Below are 7,620 nucleotides of genomic sequence, written 5' to 3'. Positions count from 1 at the left end.
GATATCAACAAGAAAAAGGTAAAATTATAGAGCAAGTCTTAAAGAAATGTAGCACTCACACACCAACACCATTCAGTTAACCTAAACAGCAATTTCTCTGTTTATGAACTTTGTGTGTATCTTCCTTTGATGCAAAAAAACCCAAAAAAACTGTAGACTTCTCCACTCATGCTTGCTTTGGGCTGGTCCACGGTGGCCCACAGGTGGCTTCTGTCTGTTCTGGTTACGGTTTTACAGCTCCTGTGGCATCTTACTTACAACAATTGCTGACATGAGATGTCATTTGAAAAACCCCTTTAGCTCAAAGATGTTTTTTTCTCTCTCCTAAGTTCTTCCAAAAAGAAACCTATCTTTCTGTTTTCTTTTCACTCATCATTAGAATAGAAAAAAGAAATTCCATGGTTTGAGGATAGTCCACAACTTACAATTCTCCATGGCCCCCACTTTCCCATCACTATAAAGAAATAATATAAGGTGTAACTGATATGTATTTGAATAATTTGTCGGCTGAACAAGTTGCTGGATTTAGAGTGAACCCCTTCTTTCCTCGCTGAGCTGCTTCCTGTTCACTCGTAACCTAGTTGTGATCAAACTCTGAGCTACTGAGAACGATATCGCCGGGTGAGTTATCTACAAGCAGTGTCATTTACCCCCCAAAATTTCTGCCCCAGACTGTAGATCAACCTTTTTTGCTTTTCAATTCTGAGCTTTAAATGGGTCTTTTTGGTTTTTTAAACAAGAGAGTTCTGGAATGTGCAGCCGAATCATGCAAAGATTTTTCTCTCAGCTTTTTGAGGTCTAATCAACATATAATAAACTGCATATATTTAAAATAAAAATTGTGTTAAGTTTTGACACGTGTATACTTGGAGACCGTCATAACCAAGTCAATGAATGTGACCATCAGTCACAGAAGTTTCCACCTGCCCTAGGCAGCCCCTCCTTTTTGCCCCTGTCCTTCCACAGCAACTGCTGGTCTGCTATCTGTCATCAGAGCTTGGTTGGTATTCTTGAAAGTTTTATCTAGATGTAATTATACAGTACATATAAATATTTTTGCTTCTTTCATTCCACGTAATTAATCTGAGATTCATCTGTCTTGTAGCGTGTTATCAATAGTTCATTCTTTTTTATTGTTGAGTAGTACTTCATTATACGGACATACCACACTTATTTATCTATTCTTTTTTTTTGGCCCATAATCAAAACTTTATTGAAAAAGTGGCACCAAAATAGGAGGTTGCTGTTGTGTACCTTATGGAATTAAACATAATTACATTATCTTGGTAGACTAACCAGAATGACTGAACTGATAAGGCTTTCTGAGATATGACGCAGATTCGGGAAGCTGTGAGGATCCTTTGGGCTGCCTTCTTCCATGTGAACAGCCCTCTGTGGGTTGGCCTTCCCTCCTGGTGGCTGGCACAACACCGTTGAACGACCGACACAAAGAACCGCCGTCTCAGCGTGGCCGGGAACTGTGGGAGTCTTGTAGCAACCTGGATGTTTCACATGGATAAAATAAGAATTTGGGCTCTGAACTAGCAATTTCTTTTTGTTTTTTTGTTTTCCTCTTCCAAGGATGGATGTAGTAAATCTCTAGCAAAAGGCATGTTGATTCTTTTACAAGCCCAGTCCATCCAGATCTCTCTCTAGTCACCTTTTAGTGGAAATATGAGTTGTTTCCAGTTTGGGGCTATTACAAATAAAGTTGCTATGAATATTTGTGTACCAATCTTTGTATGGATATTTGTTTTCCCTTGGGTAAAGACCTAGGAGTGGAATGGCTGCATCACACAGTAGGTATACATTTAGCTTTTTAAGCAACTGCCAGTCTCTTCCATAGTGGGCGTACAATAACATTCCCCCCAGCAGTGTGTAAGAGTTGCAGTTCCGACACCTCCTCACCAACACGCGGTGTGACCAGTCCTTTTAAAGTTGGACATTCTAACAGGTGTGTAGCGGAATCTCACTGTGGTTTTACTTGCATCCGTCTAAGGGCTGGTGATGTTGAGCATCTTTTCATGTGAGTGTTTGCCACTCACCATTTTGGTGAAGAGTCTATTCAAATCTTTTGCCTACCTTTTTTAACTGGGTTGTTTGTTTTCTTATTATTGAGTTTCTCAATATAGTTGTATATTTCTCAATATATAGATAGTTCTTTCTACATCCTAGATACAAGCTCTCTATTAAATATATGTTTTTGCAAAGATTTTTTTCCCAGCCTGACTTGTCTTTTCATTCTCTGAGAGTGTCTTACGAAGAGCAGAACTTTTTCATTCTAGTGAAGTCCAATATATTAATTTGGCTTTTTCATGGATCAAACTTTTGGTTTCACATCAAAGAAATCTTTGTCGAACCCAGTGTCACAAAGATGTTCTTTTAAGATTTCTTCTAGAAGTTTGATAGTTTTAACAATTTTACATTTGGGTCTATAATCCATCTTAAGTTCATTTCAAGTACAGCTTAGGAATATAACTCGTCCTGGGTTAATTTTCATATATAGTGTGAAGTTTGAGTCAAAGTTTATTTTTTCACATATAGAAATCTAATTGTGGTAGAACCATTTAATGAAAAAACTATACTTTCTGCACCAAATTGCCTTTGAATATTTGTCAAAAATCGGTTGTTAATATATGTGTGGGTACCTTTACATACTCTCAGTTCTGTTCCATTTATCTATTTGTCTGTCCTGACAGCAATGCTACATTGTTTTGATCAGGAGTCTGCAAATGACAACCCCTCGCCAACTGCTTATTGTGTAAATAAAGCTTTGTTGGAGCAGAGACGCCCTTTCTCATTTACGTATTGTCTATGTCTGCTTGCACGCTATAATGTCAACACTGAGTGGTGGTGACAGAGACCACGTGGCCCATAAGCCTAAAATATTTACTGTTAGATCCTTTAAGAAAAATTTGCTGACCCCTGGTCTTGCTTACTGTAGCTTTATAATAAGTCTTGAAATCTGGTAGTGTTAGTACTCTTTATTCTTATTTTTCAAAGTTATTTTGGCTAGTCTGGGTCCTTTGCCTTCCTATATGAATTTTAGAATCAACTTATCAATTTCTACAAGAAAGCCTGGTGGGATTTTGATTGAGATTGCACTGAATCCTAAGATCAGTTTGAGGTAGAACCGACATCTTAACATTGTTGAGTTTTTCAGTCCAAGGACAAGTTATAGCACTTCATTTATTTGGGTCTTCCTTAATTTCTCTCAGTAGCATTTTGTAGTTTTCAGCGTACAGGTCTTGCACGTCTTTTCCTTTCAGTTTCTGATTGTTTCTTGCTAGGTATATAGAAATGTAGTCGATTTATACATATTCATCTTGCAGCCTGCAACCTTACCAAACTGACTTATTAGTTCTAGTAACTTTCATAAGTTCCATCAGATTTTCTACATAGATGGTCATGTCTAATGTAAAGAAATAAAGACGTTTTACTTCCTTTCCAATACGGATGACGGACGTGCGTGCGTGCGTGTGTGTGTGCGTGCGCACGCCTTGTGGCGCTGGTTAGGCTCTCCAGATGAACAGATGTGGTGAGAGTAGATATCCCTCTCTTGTTCCTGATTTTAAGGTGAAAGCATTCAGTCTTTCACAGTTAGGTATGGTGGTAGCTATAGGATTTTTGCAAATGCCTTTTGTCAGGTTGAGGAAGTGTCTTTCTATTCCTAGTTGCTAATTTTCTTTTAAATCAGAAATGGATGGTAGACTTTCCAAATACTTTGACTGAATCTCTTTAAATTTTCTTTTTAAGTTTGTTAACGTGGTGAATTACACTGGTTGATTTTGAATGTTAAATCAATTTTACATTCTTGGGATAAACCTTACTTGTATTATCTGTTCTATATGTTATTGAATTTACTTTGCCAAATTTTTATTTAAAGTTTTTACATGTGTATTTATGAGGGACATTGGTCTGTAACTTTCTTTCATTTAATGTTTTCATCTTTCTCTTTTTGTATCAGGGTACTGCTGGCCCCGTAGAACGAAAAGTGAAGTATTATTCGCTTCTCTTCACTTTTTTGGAATAGTAAGTGAATTGGTATCATTTCTTCCTTAAATATTTGAAAAAATTAATCAGTGAAACCATCTGAGCCTGAAATGTTTTTTTGTGTTTGTATGGGAAAACCTTTAACCAAAAATTCAAATACTTTTATATATATGAGGCTATTCTGTTTATCTGTTTCTTCTCGAGTAAACTTTGGTCATCTAGTTCATCTAGATAATTGAATTTATTGGCATGAAGTTGTTCATAGTATTTCTTTTTTATCTTTTTAATATTTGTAGAAACTGTAGTGATGGCGCCTCACTTCTCTCAATCCCGATGCTGATAATATGCATTTTCTTTTATCCCTGATCAGTCTGGCTAGATGTTTATCAATTTTACTGATTTTCTCAAAGAACTATCCTTTGGTTTCATTGATTTTCTTTATTTTTATGTTCTTTATCTTGTTGAATTCTGTTCTGGTCTTTACTATTTACTTTATTCTTCTTACTCTGGTTTTAATCTGTTTTTCTTTTTCTGGTTTTTAAAGGCAGAAGCTGAGGTCATTGATTTGGTGCCTTCTTTCTTTTCTAATATAGTTGTTTAGTACTGTAAATTTCCCTCTCAGTACTGCTTTCACAGCATCCACAAATTTTGATATGTTGTGTTTTCAGTTTCATTCAGTTAAGAATACTTTCTCAAATTCCTTTTTATTTCTTCTTTGATCCATAAATTTGTGTTATTAGTTTCCAAACATTTGAGAGTTTTCTGTTATTGGTTTATCATTTAATTCCGACATACTTCTATGATGTGCTAACTCTCTATGGCTCCTATAAGTGACCGCAAACTTAGCAGCTTCCCGCAACACACGTTTCCTATCTTACAGTCCTACGGTCCAGGAGTCTGACACGGGTCTCACCGGATAAGATCAAGGTGCTAGCAGGACTGCGTCCCTTCTGGAGCCTCCAGGGGACAATCTGTTTCCCTGCCCTCCTAGCATCCAGAGGCTGCCCACATGTCTTGGCTCACGGACTCCTTCCCCCTTCTTCAAAACCAGAAATGTTGGATTGAGTCCTTATGCTGCCATAGCTCTGCTTCTTTCTCTCCTTTGCTCTTCCACTTATAAGAGGCCAGGATAATTACACTGTGATTACATTGGGCCGGAATAATACCCCTATCTCAAGGTCAGCTGATTAGCAGTCTTTTGATTTTTTTATTATTTTTTATTTTTTGAATATTGGCACCTGCACTAATATCTGTTGCCAATCTTTTTTTTCTTCTCCTCCCCAAAGGCCCCCAGTACATACTCGTATATTCTAGCTGTGAGTTCCTCTGGTCATGCTATATGGGATGCTGCCTCAACATGACCTGATGAGTGGTGCCGTATCCGCTCCCAGGATCTGAACCAGCAAAACCCTGGGCCTCCGAAGCAGAGCACACAAACAACCACTCAGCCACGGGGCCAGCCCCTGATTAGCAATCTTAATTCCCCTTTTCCATATAACCTAACATATTTACAAGGCCCTAGGATTAGGATTAGGATGCAGATAACTTTGGGGAGTTGCTATTTTACCTACTACAAGTAATTTGAATTCTTTTAAATTTATTTAGATCTATGGTCCAAAATGTTGTCTATCTTGGTAAATGCTCCATGTGCAATTGAAAGGAGTGTGTATTCTGTTGTGGTTGAGTAGAGTGTTGTATAAATGTCAATTAGATCAAGTTGGTTGATAATGTTACTCTCAGGACTTCTGTAACCTTACTGTTTTTCTGTCTACTTTTCTATAAATTACTGAGAGAGAAGTGTTGAAATCTTTGACTGTAATTTTAGTTTTGTGTATTTCTCCATGCAGTCTATCAGTTTTTGCTTCCTATGTTTTGAAGCTCTGCCGTTAAATGCATAAACATTTAGGACTGTCGTGTCTTCTTCATGAGTTGACTCCATCACTATGAAATGATACTCTTTGTCCATGGTAATAGTCTTTGCTCTGAAATCTATCTTGCCTGGTATTAATATAGACACTCTGGGTTTCTTTAATCTAGTGTTAGTGTAAGTGAACACAATGGGTTTGTCTCTTGGTGAGTGTGGAGCCAAAAACCACAACCAAGGCAGAGTAGGTGAAGAAAGCTTTGTCACCTGCATAAGCAATGGAGAACACTGGGGGTAGCTCCCAAAGCAGCGTCTCCCTGAACAAGGGTTTGAGGGGTCCTTTTGTTGTTTGATAAGAGTCTAGTTCATGAATATTCAGTTAAGGGAGAGGTGGGAGATTGAGGTTCATTGTCTAACAGTCATGTACTTTTAAGGCACACGTGTAGCATGTGCACATGCTACCACATACGTCACATGATCTAAAAATGGCTGCTTTTTCCCTCCTAGAGGAGGAGAATTTAAGATGTTAGTGAGGACAGTTCACCTTAGTGCAGTTAGAGCTGAGTTTAGCTGGAATGGAGTAGCTGTCTTGCAAGCAGTCTCTGCGCTTGGGTCCTTCCTGTTTCTCTGGAGCCTTGTCTGAAAAACGTCTCATAGTCTCTGTTAGCTGTTAACCAACTCCTCCAGTATCCTTTTCTCTACCTATCTTCCTGGCTACCTGGTTACATTGGCATGGTATAACCGTTTCCATCCCTTTACTTTTAACCTATCTGTGACTTTAAGCTTAGAGCACGTTTTCTATGTGCAGCGTGTATTTATGTCTTCCCTTTTCATACAATCTGACGATGTCTATTTTAACTGGGATGTTTAAACCACTTATATTTAACGTTATTGCTGATACATTATTACTTAAATATAACATCTTATTGTTTATTTCCTATTTTTTCCAACTGCTTTTGTTCCTCCTTACTCTTTTCTGATCTCTTTCAAGTTAATCAAATATTTTTTATGACTTCATTTTATCTTCTTTGTTGGCTTATTAGCATTAACTCTTTGTTTTGTTATGTTAGTGGTTGCTTCAGGGCTTATAGTGAGCATTTTTAACTTACAACAATCTAGCCCCAGGTGGTGTTACACGACTTCACAGACAGTATAAGAAGCTTACAGGAGTGTCCTTCCATTTCTCCCTTCTCAGACTTTATGCTATTATTGTCATATATTTTACTTATACATGTTTTATAAACTTCACAATATGTTGTTATTTTATTTATTAATAATATTTGTTTATTGTTATTTTTTGATCAGTTTTCTTTTAAAGATATTTATATAATAAGACAAACACCTGGGGCCGGCCTGGTGGTGCAGTGGTTAAGTGCACACGTTCCGCTTTGGCGGCCCCCGGTTCGCCAGTTCAGATCCCCGGTGCAGACATGGCACCGCTTGGCACGCCATGCTGTGGTAGGTGTCCCACATATAAAGTAGAGGAAGATGTGCACAGATGTTAGCTCAGGGTCAGCCTTCCTCAGCAAAACAAGGAGGATTGGCAGCAGTTAGCTCAGGGCTAACCTTCCTCAAAAAAAAAGAAAGAAAAAAATAAGACAAATGCCTTATATATTTATCCATGTAATTAACATTTCTGATGACTTTTAATCTTTTGTGTAGATTCATATTTCCAACTAGCATCATTTTTCTTCTGCCTGAAGGACTTCAGTGTTTTGTGTGCAGGTCTACTGATAATGAATTGTTTCAGCTTTTGTATGTCT

The 7,620-nt window shown here is 37.7% G+C and overlaps 1 pseudogene; it reads right to left on the bottom strand.

The window, feature by feature from the left end:
* Positions 1-1,200: 1,200 nt before the first annotated feature.
* Positions 1,201-1,613, bottom strand: LOC139076691 (small ribosomal subunit protein eS27-like pseudogene; annotated as a pseudogene).
* Positions 1,614-7,620: the final 6,007 nt, after the last annotated feature.

The sequence above is a fragment of the Equus przewalskii genome, chromosome 17 (genome assembly GCF_037783145.1).
Source record: "Equus przewalskii isolate Varuska chromosome 17, EquPr2, whole genome shotgun sequence".
NCBI lineage: Eukaryota > Metazoa > Chordata > Mammalia > Perissodactyla > Equidae > Equus > Equus przewalskii.
Note: the sequence above shows the minus strand (reverse complement) of the source record. Positions and strands in the feature narration are given on the sequence as shown.